Here is a 17,760-nt window from a genome sequence, read left to right as displayed (position 1 = left end):
CTGAAAGGAACTACTGTGTGACGAGACGTGAATTGCTGGCTGCTGTGGATGCAATAAAACATTTCCACAAGTACCTATACGGGCAGAAATTTATCTTAAGGTCAGATCACGCAGCTCTGCAATGGTTGCTTTCGTTTAAGAGCCCTGAAGGTCAGGTGGCAAGGTGGATCGAACGTCTTCAAACCTATGAATTTGAAACTAAGCACCGAAAAGGGCAAATTCACCAAAATGCTGATGCACTGTCTCGACGACCCTGCAAAGCAGAATGTAAGCACTGCAAGAGGGCTGAAGAAAAGGAGGTAGCTGTCAATTGTCTTCGGCTCGGAGTAGATGTTTCCGGACCCTGGTGTGATAAAAGGATTCGAGAGGACCAAATGCAAGATGAAGATCTGGCTCCCATTCTTCTATGGAAAGAAGATGGACAACGGCCAGATTGGAAAGACATCTCTGAGAAGGGGGTAGCCACCAAGGCGTACTGGGCTCAGTGGGACTCGCTGACGTTAGTCAATGGTGTCATCAAAAGAGTTTGGGAATCTGCTGATGGAACATCCAATCGCCTTCAGCTGATGTTACCGAAGGTGAGAGTTGCTGAAGTACTGAAAGAGATGCATAATGGCGCTAGCGGATCTCATCTTGGTGTCAATAAGACTCTGGAAAAGGTTCGTCAGCGGTTCTACTGGTTCAGATATAGAGAGGATGTAGAGGAATGGTGTCGAAGGTGCGACATATGTGCGGCAGCAAAAGGCCCTCGACGCAAAACTAGGGGTCTTTTGCAACAGTATAATGTTGGTGTTCCATTCGAGAGGATCGCAATAGATGTAGCAGGCCCATTTCCTGAAACCAAGAAAGGAAACAAATACATCTTGGTAGTCATGGACTATTTCAGCAAATGGCCAGAAGCTTATGCCATACCAAATCAAGAAGCTATCACAGTGGCCGAAACACTCGTGGATAACTGGATTAGTCGCTTTGGTGTACCTAATGAGTTGCACTCTGACCAGGGCAGGAACTTCGAGTCCAAAGTTTTCCAGGAGATGTGCAAGACACTTGGCATCGAAAAGACTCACACGACAGCTCTCCATCCGCAATCTGATGGGATGGTGGAGCGATTCAACAGAACCCTAGAACAACATCTGTCTAAGGTTACTGATGACCGACAAGACGACTGGGACAGCCATATCCCCATGTTCCTCATGTCATACAGAGGATCCGTTCATAGCACCACAGGATATACCCCAGCGAAGATGTTATTTGGTCGTGAGCTTCGTCTACCATGTGACCTGTTATTTGGGATTCCGAGAGATACGCCAGTGTCTTCAACTGAATATGTCACCAATCTCCGAAGACGATTGGAGAATGCTCATGTATTGGCCCGCAGAAACATCAAGACCAACAGTGACCTGATGAAAACGAGGTATGACAAACGGGCCAATACGTCGGGGTTCCATGAGAATGATCTAGTGTGGCTCTATAACCCACAGAGACGAAAAGGCAGATCCCCGAAACTCCAAAGAGACTGGGAAGGTCCATACCGTGTCGTAAAAAGAATAAACGACGTGGTCTACCGGATACAGAAAAGTCCACGGTCCAAGCTGAAGGTTGTCCACGTTGACCGACTCCATCAGTACCGTGGTGAAATAGAATCTGTTCGGGACGAACAGATCTAAGAAGGGGGCAGTGTTACGAATGAACAGTGACAGGTAGAGGTCACTATGTGTGACCCCGGCGAGATGACACAGCACCGAGTGTTATCTGGAATCTATGCATGTAAACAAAGACAGGATGGGACGTGCCTCACGTGTTGTTCCAGAGGACGAACAGATTTACGAAGGGGGGCATTGTGACAAATGAACAGTGACAGTTAGAGGTCACTACGTGTGACCTCGGCGAGATGACACTGCAGCAGGCATCCTCTGGGATCGACATGTATAAACAACAACAGGATGTGATGTTTCCTCCCATGTTGTTCCAGAGGGTACTAGCAGTGTTTTTGCAACAATAGACAAGCGATTAGGGACTCTTTATAAACCAGAGATGTTCATGTGAAAGGGGTCAGTACAGTCGTCGATACTGTTCTCTACTGTGCGAGACAGTAGAAGAGAGTGGACTTGAGCCGTTACAGTCGATACAGTCGATGTAAGACGTATACGCTACATGTTACAGTGACGAATTGTTGTAGTTCAATAAAGTTATTTAAAGCTGAAAGTTGAGTCGTCAAGTTCTTTGCAGTGTTTCTTTTATTTGTGTGCCTAGTACATTTAGCCAGAAAATCAGAAATACGTAACAATATTTTGTCAAAAAGTCATTCTCGCTGTCTCTATAATACTCAAGTGTATGTGACAGAAAAAAACTAGAATTTCCTGTAAATCCTGACTTTGTATGTATTAGAAGGTAAAGTGAACGAAGATGAATAGTATGGTTAGTGTTTAAACACCACACTACAGCGCTTAGGGAACACTGGTAAATAATGATATCCGGACTACTAGAACGTCTTTTGAAATTAACCTTTGAAAGAAAGATTTCCGGATGCCAAAAGAGATTAACAACTTAAAATTTATCACGCATGGTTGATCGCAATACAAACAAGAGGTGACGCTATTTTAAAGCTGTACATATGAAGATAAGATTCGCGGTGGTTGAGTGATAAATCGCTTGAATTTCGAACCGGAGGATCCCGGGGGTTAAATCCTGATAAAGACTGGGATTTTTTTTAATTTCGGGACATTTAGGGCGCCTATGAGTCTACCCCAATTCTGATGGCTACCTGACATCATTTGTGGATAAGCAAGGATGGTAAGTCGTTGAGCCGCCACATGACACCCTCATAAACCGTAGATGCACATAAACCTTCACATCATCTGCCCCATAGATCACAAGGTCTGAAAGGAAAACCTCTCCTTATATTTAAAGATTAGGTCAATTAAGAATTTAATTCCATTCATAAAGTTTTTATATTACCGTTGATAAAAAAAAGCAATAATTTGTATATAGTTATGTAGTTTCAAAAGAAATGTAAAGTGGAGGTCTTAAGTAGACTGAACTTTTTTTTGTTGTTGTTTTCTGTTGTTTTCCTATGTTCACATTAATAACTCATGTTTCGAAATGAATAAAATGATAAGCCCTGTGTAACAATGACAGTGTTCATCGAGTTGTTTGCGCTTGTTGTTCATTACTGGCTTAAACTGTGTCTCATTCACGTGTCTCCTTAATTAATTCAGACTCTCCATCCATTCTACACAGACCGTGTTGTCATTATCTCTAAATCTTTTTTGAGTGTACAATTTACATGTGTGTCGATATTCGGAAGGTTAAGTGTGTTATTGTTTTTATTACCTTTGCTTTTTTTTTTTCAAAGTTTTAATGAACATGTCTAGCGATATTTATGAGACAATATACATACATATGTCCTAATTACATCATTTAAAACTCTGCTGCCATGCAGTATACCCAAACATGGAAAAGCTTGGGAGTATATCATAATAACAATCATGAACCGGCGAGCCTTAGACAGCCTCGCATGGTGCTACACTGATAGAGCCTGAGAGGCTTCTGATTCCAAGCCGTTTCTTTATGAAATCAGTTGCGTGAAGAGGGGGGGGGGAATAGTTTGGACCTCCAGAGATTTTTTTAGTTTAAATCTCCCAACAGATGGTTTTGACAATGAAACTTCCCTTTTCGATATAAAATCTAAAGCGAACTACAGCCACCAAATTCCAAGAGCGTAGCCAAGAGAGGTTACAAATTTCTACCAGTCGCTGGGCTCCATTAATGAAGTGTAGTGAATAGCATTAGTTCTTTGATTTACTTCAATGTTTGTGGTTTATATCATACAGTTTCAACATTTGGTTATTCGTTTTGTTTTTTATGCAATGAACTTCTGATCAGCTATGAAAGCAGTACAGCCTACTGACAACATTCAATCAATTTGTTCATTGCAAAAATCGCACACACAGCTCAGGGAATCGATATCAGAAACACTATAGGCAAGTGCGATAGAGTGAAACCTAATACCTATTGTTCGTTGATCGAAAAACAACACACCTAGACGAGGCCTATATAGTATGTGCTAGGATAATGGGTAAGGTTACAATTCGAACGTACTTTTGTATCGCTAATATTCTGGACCGTACAGATCTAGATGTAGAACAGCTGCTCACTTAAGGATGCTTGACTGCCACACTGTGACCCACTCCCTGAAAGGGGGCTTGCAATAACACTAATAGATGAGAAACTGAACAACATTCACAATGATTCTCAAAGTTTACGGATGAGAAAAAATATATTAATTTAATTCGATGCAAGAGGTAATTTAGCAAACAAAACTAAAACATAAAAAATACTTAAAACTAGGTTACAAAGACAGTTTGTGTGGAAACACAAACTCAAAATCGGCCCCCGAAGTGGTCCACACAGGCAGGTAAAAAGGCAGGTTTCAATATTTTCAGAAATAACATCAGAATAAAATTCTATCAAAGACAAATGATAGAGAATAATGGAGAAAGAAGGTGGACAGATCTTGTGTGGTGCCCCAGCGGTCCAGCAGACCAAAGGATAGGTGAAAGTGAATGTGGAGTTAGATGTGAACCTGGCCGGACTGATGTCTTATAATGAATATCTAATTGATGTAGTTGTTTTTTAAAGGGTCAATCTCTTATTCAGATCCTCAAGAAAAAAAAAACATTTCCGTAAATAAAAAAAATTCCTTTAGTTAAGTGTTCTATTACCATGGTGTAGCGCTACAGTTCACGCGATAATATGAAAAACTACTTATTAATTGTTGTTTCAAATTATGTCCAACTTATATAGATTTAATAATAGATCTCGACCAACAGCAACACATCTGTGCGGTTAGAAATATTTTTCCCAATCGCTTTTGGTTAGAGCTATATCATGCTGCTAGCTTTCACAGTACACTATGATCCTATCACTTAACTGGATCAGTTGAGAAAATGGAATGGGGCGAGTGAGAAAGGGACACAACTGGATGACTTTTACCGTAATCGTTTTTAAAGCATATATAAAACAGGGACCTGAATTCGATCTCATGACTCAAGCCTCTTCTAGCTGACATTCTAACCACTCTGCAAGTGAGGTGCGTATGAAAATAGAAGACTGTATAGTTATCTATAACTTACTTTAAAGCGGAGCGCTATCGACCAATAAAGGGGACTTATTCAGCTTATACAAACACACTTGTTCGAGATACCAAACAAAATAGCCAATTACATATAGTTAATTAACTAACTAATTATTTTCTTAATTTTTTATGGATCGTTGAGTTGTCAAGTAAAAGAAATAATTATGCAAAATTTCAGCTTGATCCGAGACTGAATGTAGGAGAACAAGCTTGTTTACTGGATAGACAAACAGAGTTGATTTATATATATATATATTTGTTTAAAAAGCACTTATCTAAAAAATAAAGAGTACTAAAAAAAAAAAAAATTTTATCCTTTGATTAATAATTAATTATAATCAGGTATGTCCATGTGATGTTACAGTAATAAGTTTCAGAGTGGGAACAAATTATTTCGTCGCAAAAAAAAAATAGTTACGAATTAGACCTAAAAGTCAATTAAGGGGAGCCAATGCGATTTATTCGTTCTCACTAAACTTTAAAATAAATATAAGCTACAGAGTAGCAAGAATGGCCTTTAAATCTTTATTGTATTGTTGTTGTATACACACATTGTGTAAGTTTGTTCATACACTTACCTGCTTCTTAACTTAGTTATGAATATAGAACTAATCAAATAGTTCCATTAAGAACTGAAAGGAGGAGAATAGTCAGTGTAAATAAGACGTTTTAGTGTTATAAGTAAGAAACATAAGACGTTTTAGTGTTATAAGTAAGAAACATAAGACGTTTTAGTGTTATTGTGACAGGTGGGAAAATGTGACGTGTGTTTGGCGCGTTTAATGTCTAGGGGATGATTATTTTTAAAGCTATCACACACCAACCTATCAGCATATGAATCGGGAGCAGACACGCAACGAGACAAAGCAATGAAAGATAGATACAAAAGTTAAAAACGAAGAATATTTATTTACATAAATATACTGTGATGTTGCTAGTTCAGGCTGTCTTGAAGTCAACCAATTACTCTGCAATCGTTTGGGTGTAATTGTTCGGGTGTATTACGTGTAGTTGACCAACAACACAAACAAGAACTGGCACATCGATTGTAACAGGTGAAGAGATGTAGTCAACGATGATGAACAAGTTAATATATATTTATTATGATAAAAGGCCACAGTAGAAGTCTCTGTCACTAAACACGTCGTTACCCTGGAGTGTTCTAACGCTAACTGATTTTCCGGTCTCTAACCCAACATATCCCAAACGTCACTAGTCCCGTTCAATATGCGTCTACTATGGTGCGTCGCTAAATAACTAAAATAACTAACCTATATAAATAAGGTGTCTAACAGATTCCTCCCCCCCTTGAAAAAAAAATATGTCAATATTTTTCCACTACTGTCAAGTCTTACAAGGGCATTTTCAATTTAAGGGGAAGACCACAAACATAAAATCTTGACATCTTCATCTTGACATCTTCATCTTGACAGTTCCTCATATTCACGTCAATGTTCATAACAGTTCATAACATTCCAAAATCATCTTCATTAGTACACAGTTCATCATGGAGGAAAATGTGGCATCATATGGGCACGTCACACGTCACAAATGTTCTTCACTGGCAGTAATCTGATAAAATACAATATTTCAAAAAAACAATTATAAACTTTATTTACACATTCAATAAATTTTTTTTCTTACCACCCTTTTATACGCTTTTGTCCATTTTTCTTTTATACTCACCCTTTTCCATAGAACTAACTTTCGTCAATGATATATGAAATGATTCACATAAAAAAAAATATCCATACTTACTTTTAAATGCTTAACATCAAATTTACTTATCTCCCTTTTCCATAACATATAAATGGTGTCAATATATTAATATATATTACATACTCAATATAATCATAGTTTATTTACAAAATTGTTTCACTTCAATGTCATTCTAGACAATAGATCAGCTACAATATTCACAGATCCACTAATAGCTTTCACTTCAAATTTATATTCCTGTAGTGCTAAGAACCATCTATAAACACGACTGTTTTTCATGCTCTTTTGCTGTATATACTGAATAGGTTTATGATCAGTTAATAATATGAATTTCCTTCCTATTAAATAGCTCTCTAGCTTAGTAATTACCCATATTACAGCTAAGGCTTCTCTTTCAATGACACTATATTTTTTCTCTGCCTCTGATAATTTTCTGCTTACATATAATATAGGATGTAAGTTATCATAGTTCTGCATTAAACAACCACCAATAGCATTACCAGATGCATCAGTTGTGACATAAAATATTTTGTCTTTATCAGGTAGTCTTAATATTAGTTCATGACTAAAAACATCTTTAATTCTGTCAATAGCTTTCACACATTCCTCATTACAAACTACTTTTTGAGGTTTTCCTTTTTTAAGTAAGTCATTTAGTGGATTCACTATTTCTGCTAAGTTTTTTATAAACTTTCTGTAATAATTTACTATTCCCAATATGCTTTTAATTTGTCTTTTTGTTGTAGGTATTTCAATATTAAGTACTTTCTTTATGTTATCTTCAATAGGGCTAATCATGTTGTTATTTATTTTATGTCCTAAGAAAATTATTTCCTCCAATCCTATTTCTACTTTTTCTGCTTGAATTGTAAGTCCACTTTCTTTTATTATTTTGAATACTTCTTTTACATCTACCAAATGTTCCTCCCAACTATTATTAAAAATACATATGTCATCTAAATAGCAAATAACATTTTCTTTGTTTCCAATTATCATGTTCATCATTCTATTAAATGTGGCAGGTGCATTTACTAATCCAAAACTCATATAATTCCATTGAAAAATACCATATGGTGTTACAAATGCTGTGTAAGGTTTTGCATTTTCTGTTAAAGGTATTTGCCAATAACCTTTAGTTAAATCCAATTTAGTAAAAAATTTTGCTCCATTTAATTTATGTAAAATATCCTCTATATTTGGCATTGGATATGGGTCAAATTCTGTGATGTTGTTAATTTTCCTATAATCAATACATAACCGTATATCTCCATTCTTCTTTTTGGCTATCACAATTGGTGAAGCATAAGGAGATGTTGATGGCTCAATTATACCTGATTCTAGTAAATTGTCTATTTCTTTCTTTACTTTGTCTTGTAAATGTAACGGTATTCTATATGGCTTAAGCTTGATAGGTTTTGTGTCTGTTACTTTAATGTCATGTTTAATAATATTTGTTTTTCCTGGTATGCTGGAAAAAATTTCTTTGTATTCCTGTATTATTTTAGTTATGTCTTTTGACTTTTCCTTAGTTAGATTATTAAGATTAATCTTTTGCCAAGTTTGATTCTCTTTTGTTTCTATTACAGGTATTTCCTTAATATCATTTTCATTGTGATTTTCATTTGTTATTATCATCAAGCATTCTTCTCTTTCTGAAAATTTATTTTCTATTTCCTCCTGAATGTTTTGTATTAACTCATCTTCTCTATCATGATACAGTTTCAAATTATTTATGTGATATGTTTTAATTTTCCCATTTATTTCAATTTGATAATTCACATCATTAATTTGTTTTATCACCTTAAATGGACCTTTCCATTGTTTACCAATTTTATTTTTCAGGTCATTTATCAATATTAATACATTGTTTCCTACTTCTAGTGTTTTCAATTGTCTTTTCTTATTTAGATTCTCATGAGCACTTTGTTTGTACTTCTTATTGTTGTTATATGCTTGAGTCCATATTTCTTTCAATTCTGTTGTGATTGTTGTTTCACTGTCATTATTTAATTTATTCTCATTGTCTATTAGATTTTCTTTAAAAACATCTAATTCATCTCTGGGTTTTCTTCCATGTATTATTTCATATGGTGAAAATTGTGTTGCTTCATGGATGTTGTTTCTATGAGCAAATAGTACATAGTTAATGTAATGATCCCACTTGTTCTGATTATTCTGAATTATCTTTGTTAGTGATCTTTTTAATGATCCACCATATCGTTCACATAAACCGTTACTCTCCGGGTGGTAAACCGAAGAGTATATGTGTTGTATATTGTATTGTTTAGTCCATTTCTTAAATTGTTCTGACTTAAACTGAGATCCCTGATCACTCAATATAATTTTAGGTATACCATGTCTTGTAATTACTTTTTGAGTTATGGCATTAATGATATTTTCTGCACTTGTATTTGATAATGGGATTGCCTCTGGGTATCTACTAAACATGTCTATTACTGTTAGAATGTATTTGTTATTATTTTCAGTTTGAATTAAAGGACCTATTAAATCAATAGATACTTTCTGAAATGGTGCTGTAGGTTCATCCATTTCTTGAATAGGTGCTTTATTCACTAGACTTTTGTTCGATCTCTTTTGACATATGTCACATGAGTTTATGTATTTGTTGATTGTTGCTTTCATTTTGGGCCAAAATACTTGTTTTGACAAATTCCTATAACATTTCTTTACTCCCCTATGTGCTGCTAAATTATTATCATGTGTCATGATTAAAACATCTTTCCAATATTTCTGTGGTAAGACAAGTTGTTTTATTTTCTTATTATCATTACTTGTTTGTCTAAACAATATTTTATTCTCTATGCAAAATTTCTCCATTGGATTATTATTGTTTTTATCTGATATTCTCGAATAAATTTTCCCAATAATATTGTCATTCATTTGTTCTAATGCAAATGTGGGTGTTGTTTCTTTTTCACTTTGAAATATTTGTGTTTCAAGACTATTTTGTGTTTCATTTTCTATCTCTCTTTCCTTAACATCTGTATTTTCTATTTGTATTACATTACTGGTTTCTTTTTCTTTATCATTACTTATTACATTTATTGTATTTTCCTGTTTCTCATCTTTTTTATCCATTGATCTTGTTATTATCATACTTGTTATATTTTGTGTTTCTATGTTTTCATGATTTTGTCTTATGTTTTTGTATTTGTTTTGCCAGTCTTCTAATTCTTTTCTTGAACATTCTTTAACTCCTTTTATGTTTCCTACTAACATATCATATCTCATTTCTGGTATTGCAATGCCATCACAATAACCAGTGAAAAATGGGGTTTCAATGTATACCCTTATAGCTTTAAATTCCCTTACAGTGCCATCTGCTAATTCTACTTTCCTAGTAAACCCTTTATACCAATGAGGTTTGACAAATTTAGTTTTTACTGCCAAGGTGTTACAACCTGAATCCCTGATTAATTCCACCGGAATTCTATCTACAAACCCTGGGTACACTGCAAAATTGTTCCTATTTCCTTCCATGAAATATATCCTATCTGTACCTTTATTTTTGTATTCCCTACTGTAACTCCTATTTCTATAATTTCCCCTGTCATTCCTATCTCTACTCCTATATCTACTGTTATTTTGTTCATTGTATCTATTTCTACTTCCAGACCTACTATTCCCTCTTCTACAGTTAGCTGCTATATGACCTTTTCCTTGACATTTAAAACAGGTTATTTCACTATATTTTCTATTTCCACTATTTGATCTGTTTCTATTTCTACTTCTATCAACATTTTCTTTGGTGTATCCTATTAAATCTACTTTGCTCTTATCCCTATCAGAAAATGGTTTATTTGGATAGGCATTTTTGTATACTCTCATTATCTCTGTTATTTCATCTATAGTTTTTGGGTTTCTTTCTCTAATAAAAGATTGTAATTGAGGATCACATTTATTTACAAAGTTGTCCACTAGAATAAAATTTTTTAATCCTTCATAAGAGTTATTCACTTTTTCTAATTTTACCCACTTATTGAAGAAATCCTTTTCCATATTAATGGTGGTTTGGGGTTCTATTCCTAATGATGGTATATTGTCAAAATATTTCTTTCTAAAAGTTGTAGCATTATGACCATAGGCGTTCAATAACTCTCTTTTTAAAACCTGATAGCTATCATCAATATGATGGTCATGATTTTGACATATTGTTAGAGCTTGACCATGAACAAAGTCTATCAGTATTTCAGACCATTCCTCTTCAGGCATATTAAATGTAGACATTTTTGCCTCATATCTTTTCAGAAAATCACCAATGTCATCCTTCTGTTCATCAAAACTTTGTATTTTTCTCTTTAGCCATGTTTGTGAATTAGGGTTGTCTCTTTGAGTGGTATAATTATTTGAGTTATTAGTGTTATTTCCTTGTTCAGTTTGGGCTCTGGCTTGTGCTGCATCCAATCTCATCTTCTCCATTTTAGCTTCATGTTCTCGGTCCTCTTTTTGCTTCTCATATTCTTCCTTTCTGATCCTATCTTGTCTCTCTATCTCTTGTCTTTGACGTTCTTCTTGTCTTTCTATCTCTTGTCTTTGACGTTCTTCTTGTCTTTCTATCTCTTGTCTTTGACGTTCTGTTTCCTCCTTCACAACTTGCTGTACATAAGCTGCTAAGTCCTTTCCTTTTAACTCCATGGCCTTTCCATCCTGCATAGCTGTTTCCTTAACCTCCTTAAGGTCCACATATGATGATGTAGCCATTGTGTTTTATATTTTATATATATTTTTACTTGGCCTATATTAGTTATGGCTATACTTTAAACTTATTTTATATTTAAGTTTTTCCACACTTTTATACAAATTTTAAATGATATGTCTCTATCTATAGATTTAGTAAATGTATAAATCTAGTCTGAGTTATTATGGTTATATTCAAATCTGTATATTAGGTCCAGTATTACACACAAATTTAAATCTAGTATATTATAGTATGTATAATAATACTATTTAGATCTATAGTTATCAAGAGCACTATGATTTTTAGATCTAGTATGAATAACTATGATCAATTTTAAAACCTGGTATGACTGAAGTCACAGTGAAGTGTTTAGAGTAAATTCAAAGACTGTCTAGAGTCTAGATCTAGAGTAGATTATGGTTCTATTTAACCATACGAAACAAATATGTGTATACAGTGTCAAATATATCTTCAACAAGATATATATATCTAGAATGTACTACCTTCATTCATCTTCAACTTAATAATATTTCAAAGTAGAGTCTAGATAATTAAATTGTACCAAAGAGATGTACAACAATTTGCAGATCTAAATTTAGCCAGACGATAGTGTTTGACTACATAGCCAGTTTCGGCATTATTCTCATGGCAAAATCATAATTGATTTTAACCGCTCAAACTAAAATTATTTTAGTCTGATTCACAATGAAAGAATCCTACCCGCACTTTCTATCATTAAGTGAAAAAAAATACAGATCTAATTAAATTAATAAAAATAAATAATTTAAAATAATATAAACAAATGAAATAATTAAAATGAGACTATCGCTATGGGTTGGGATATGACAATATGGCACACAATGATAACGTCACGAAGTAACCAGGCAACAACGGATATGACGTTTACACAAACAAAACAAATTACAATCCTAAACGTATAATATAGCTTTTCATCTAAATTACGTCTTCTACCCCGACGGGTTTTAAGGCGCACCACCTGATTTTACTCAGGCTAACGTACCAAATTTAGACAAAATCTATTTCTAAGGGCAATCTAAACATATACTAATAAGAAAAATGGCACTTAGCTTTTGATAAGAAAGATCCCTTTGTTCGGACTCCCGAATATGCTAGATCACAACAAATTCCACTGCCTCTCTTCCAGTTCTGACTCTGTTCTCCGGTGCTACCAGTATCCCACGTAATGCCACAGATGTCCTGATATGCCACAGCAAAATGTTCCAGTTTCTTTGACGACTGTTGATGACCGTATGTGTAGTTCCGACGACTTTGTATACACAGTTACTGACGAATAGGTTAACGGTTCTTCTAGCGATGACTTGACTTGTGTAGATGATTACTGACAAATAACAGTCTCTTGACGACAACTTGATCTGGACGACTGACGAATAACGAATTTCTTGACGATGACTTGATCTGGGCTGACGAATAACGACTTTCTTGACGATGACTTGATCTGGGCTGACGAATAACGGTTCTCTAAAATAGTTCACTGCTTCTGCTGCTACTCTGGTAGTACGACGAAGTTTGCTGTTGTACGTTGCTTCACTAGACCAAACTGTCCAATGTAGACTAGGTGAAACCAAGGTCACCTCCGACGACGTTCCGTTATACGATTAACGGTTTTCAACGAAATTAAGTGGATGTAGCTGTTTCCACAACTTCACTGCTAACAAGTCTAGGTATGGTCTAGACCGACGAATACTAGATATATCAATGTTCAGTACTGATAAAGATTACTTCACTAACCTTCCAAAGGTTAAACACAGTGACCGTTATAAACGTGGCAAGCAACCGGTTCAATGAGCAAACTGCTCCACAAGAATCTCTCCAAGGGTAAGACGACAGAGCGATTTCGATTTAGTTAGCTACCAAACTTGTAGTACTCACAATACTTCTGACAGCGGGCAAACTGTCCTTCTCGAAACTGACGAAGTAAAACTTGATACTCAATGTGGCTCCTATGACGAAGAAAAAATATGTCCAACAGGTTCACTAACGATCTCTCACCCGTTATGAATGAACGGTTTCTCTGGTTGTAGGTCGGTTCAGCATATGAAGATCAGGCGTTGCGATGATTACGGTCCTGACGAAGGTCACCCTGAGTTAACGGCTCGTTGAACGTGCGATCAAACAGGCGACGACTGCATGTAGATCTAGAACAAAGTCACTCTGCGATACTGCTGTGTTCAGCCGTACTCCGATGAAATCTTATATCTTCGAGTGCACGACCCTCACCTGAGTAAACGTTCTGCTTCGAGGTCCGGTTCGATGTTCGGCTTCAACAGGGGTCCGGCATCTCGTCGGGGTCGCCACTGTGATGTTGCTAGTTCAGGCTGTCTTGAAGTCAACCAATTACTCTGCAATCGTTTGGGTGTAATTGTTCGGGTGTATTACGTGTAGTTGACCAACAACACAAACAAGAACTGGCACATCGATTGTAACAGGTGAAGAGATGTAGTCAACGATGATGAACAAGTTAATATATATTTATTATGATAAAAGGCCACAGTAGAAGTCTCTGTCACTAAACACGTCGTTACCCTGGAGTGTTCTAACGCTAACTGATTTTCCGGTCTCTAACCCAACATATCCCAAACGTCACTAGTCCCGTTCAATATGCGTCTACTATGGTGCGTCGCTAAATAACTAAAATAACTAACCTATATAAATAAGGTGTCTAACAATACATATAAGAATAAAAAGGGGGAGGGTTTGCACCTATCTCTAAATAATAGTAGATTTAATCATCACTCGTGCATTTAATAAGAGAGTATGTCACTTTGTCCTTTGACTTAGCTGGTTGTCCTGTTGATGTCGCAGCTGGCTGTGTCCTGGCTTGAGGTTCTGCAGCTGGAGGTGGCGCTCTAGCGGATAGAGGGACGCCGTTGATATAGTTCTTGTGGAGTCTCAATCCCAAGTTCTGATATCTGTAGTGGGCACAGTAGGGCGGGTGGCCGGCTACCGTGGGCACAAGGTTACTGCGGGCAGAGCTGATCTGTCGTGGGCAGCGTAATGACAGGATATATCCAGTGAGTTGCAGAGGGTTGGCGTAGCTATGACGTCTCACACAGATCTGAATCTATAGGGACGTCGCACCTAATAGCTTGACAGGTGGGCTGTCGAAAAGGCGGGCAATGCCGATAGCGCCAAGTGGTAGAGTTGAGTAGATCTCAGTAGGCAAGTGCAGTGCCGAATAGCACTAAGCACATGAATAGGTAAATAGGCAGGTAATTAGATCGTTGATCCAATAAATAAATAGGCAGACACCTGAGGGAGGCTGCAGATAAATAAAGACAAGTTAGGACATGTCTCTCATGCATCTTATCGATGCCCTCGACTGAGGTGCATTCGTCAGATTGGTGAAATTGCTTTAGAGCACAATGAGGAGATGATGACAAATGGGATTTGGAAAAATAGATGGCTGATAGTAGCAATATAAAAAAAAATGTACATAAAAGGGAAAGTAATAATATAAAAATGTACATAGAAGGGGAAATAATAATCTCAAATAAACAACACAGGTGGATAGAGAAAGAAAAAGGGGGGGGGTTGAATTGGGCGGTGGTCAGCGACCAAGACGGTTTGTTTACATATGACCGTAGGTCGAGAACAATGGAGCGCGCTTGAATGGACTTGTCCGTTCAAGCGGCGCAACTCTCGTTAGAGTGAAATGACTACAGGGGAGATAATTCATTCAGGAAGATAACTCATATCTCCTTTCTAAGCGCAGTATTAGTGCGCTGGTAAAATTATCACGGTTGTCAGCCGAGATAAAGAAAATAAGATGTACAAATATATGCATGGTTGCATCAACGATCAATTGAGCAACGTAGCATTAATAGATTAATGCAATTCATAAATACATACATGGGACATGTCTATGTTCTCTACTTACGCCAGTGAGAAATACACAATGCACTAATTAAATACAAATGAACTAAGCAAAATACACATGATAATATCCAGTGGAAATAGCACAAAAGTAATTAAGATGGAACTTGTGATTAAGTTCGGCTTACCACCAGGTATTCCTCTAGGAGGGAGAATAAATGATATAGTCCAGACTCGATAGCTCAGCTCGAATGAGAAAGAGAGAGTCTGACTTGCTTTAATTCACCTTATATACAGGCCTGGAAAATGTGGGCGGAAACAGGAAATGTCCTAGGCTAAGAATTATCTTACACGTGGGTGAAGTCCGACAAGAGATGGGATTCGCACATTGGGAGGTCAATGGGCGTGTTTGTCCTCGTGGTCTCCTAGATCAAAGAGAGACATAGGAGAAAGGGGGGGGGGGAGTGACTTGCATTCCACACAAGGTGGTGTCCACTGCGGCTGTCAGACATCCTGCGATAAGATCAAAGAGTCTATGTGTATCTTTGCCCCGGTCAAGGGAAGATAAATGAAAGACGTGGCCTAGCTATCTCCAATGTGGTCAACTAAGTCTAGCCTGGAGCGGAAAAGGTGGTGCGGGTGGAGAATTTAGGGGTAGGATGGGGAAATAATTAAAATTAAATAAATAAATAAGGAAAAATAATAATTAATGCTGTGATAAATTTGAGTGACTCTGACAGCGAGTTTTTGACTTGTCACAGTTATAAGTAAGAAACATAAGACGTTTTAGTGTTATAAGTAAGAAAAATGGGAGGATTCATAGCAAAATAAACAATATATCAGCCTGGGAACGAATCAACGGGCGAGGCCGGTGCGTAATGTTAGTAGGGCATATTTCACTACGCTATGCAATAAGAAATATAAGTAATTGTGTAGGTTTTTTGACAAGTTTAATCAATTATTATCTTATTTAAAATAACATATTTAATTAAACAAAAAAAAACACTTAGATACTTTAGTTTTTATCACAAGTTAACAGTTACTCTAGCTTGGCAGCAGGGCCGGCCCTAGCATTTGCGGGGCCCTATGCGAAATGGATAGCGCGAGGCCTAGTCTGGGTAGGGATAAGCATAATGTCAAATTTTTTTTTTTTTTTGAATTAGAAAATAGGCCTACTTTCGTCTTTGCAATAAATTTTTATCAAATGAAAGTTCGCAATGCCACTTTTTATTTATTGGCACCCCAAAACGTCAATTTCGTCTATTCTTCAGGAGATTTGAATAAATTCAAAAAAAGTTCTGGACTTTATCGTACATTTTGCCTTTTCATGAGATTTCCTGGAGGCCCTGGAAAATCAGGTGGTCGCGAAAACCCTGTTATTTTATATACGTTAAAATGGTTTAATTTAATAATGTACACTTAGAATTAGCGCCGGGCCTATGAAAGCGCGGGGCCCACTGCGACCGCATAGGCTGCAGTGGCCTAAGGCCGGCCCTGCTTGCCAGTTATAAAAGTTTGAAAAAATATGTTAGAAAACCAACAGAATGATAACAATCTTTATGCGTTCGTTAGACGGAGATAGTTCCGAGAATCATTTTTTGAGTGACTACGTATTTGACTAAGGGTTCTTTTTTTTTTTTATTTTCACTCAGTAACTTGAACTTCATCGCGATTGTACACTTTTATAACTAAGGTTTGTATTGCGTCTCTATGCGATGTGTTAAACAAACACTGTCACTTGATATTTGTTGAAAGAAGCTCCAGCTGAACAATAATGCCTTAGTTCCGTAGTCCTACTACATGTGTACCTAGTTACATATAAATATAAATCCTAGGTAGTGTCTCTGCTAGTCTGCTTTCTTTTGTGACACTACTTTATTCGTTTTATAAGTGAGTCAGTTGAACAAGAGCAGTAATAACACTGACTTGCTAGAATCAATTATTACATATCTATATGATTAAAACTTGTTATTGCTATTTTAATAAATCTTTCAATTATGTCGTTCCCCTGTTGGCCAATGTGATTGGGGGGGGAGCGAATACATCTACTGCCCTTCCCACAGAAACCCTTTGAGTGAAGGGGCAGTCCTACTTTTATGTTTGTGAACAAAATTAGTTGAATATCTATATAAGCTACTTATTAATATTTGAACACAATTGTATATTATGTTCCACCACACTCTAATCTCAAATTTTATCATTAGTAAATATCAAATGAAAAAGGGTTGTATCAGGTGGGAGGGGCGATACATAAAATCGCCTTCCGCCCAACGAACAAACCACTACTTTTTCTTTTTGTATTTTAGTTAAGAAATTACAGAATTTGAAAAATCTGTCACTAATATAATTT

At 36.3% G+C, this 17,760-nt stretch overlaps 1 protein-coding gene and 1 long non-coding RNA gene across 7 annotated transcripts in view; one reads left to right on the top strand and one right to left on the bottom strand.

Annotated features, from left to right (window-relative positions):
- Nucleotides 1–17,760, top strand: part of LOC106074586 (angiotensin-converting enzyme-like) — a 71,007-nt gene that overhangs the window by 13,450 nt on the left and 39,797 nt on the right. The gene's annotated exons all lie outside the window — the stretch shown is intronic.
- Nucleotides 6,219–14,257, bottom strand: LOC129921882 (uncharacterized). The gene is made up of 2 exons (XR_008773852.1): nt 12,059–14,257; nt 6,219–6,709 (listed from the first exon to the last, which is right to left on the bottom strand). It is a non-coding gene; the product is annotated as an uncharacterized LOC129921882 (long non-coding RNA).

Source organism: Biomphalaria glabrata, chromosome 1, assembly GCF_947242115.1.
Source record: "Biomphalaria glabrata chromosome 1, xgBioGlab47.1, whole genome shotgun sequence".
In the NCBI taxonomy this organism is placed as follows: Eukaryota; Metazoa; Mollusca; class Gastropoda; family Planorbidae; genus Biomphalaria; species Biomphalaria glabrata.
The sequence above is the reverse complement of the archived record's forward strand: the minus strand, read 5'-3'. Positions and strand labels throughout refer to the sequence as shown.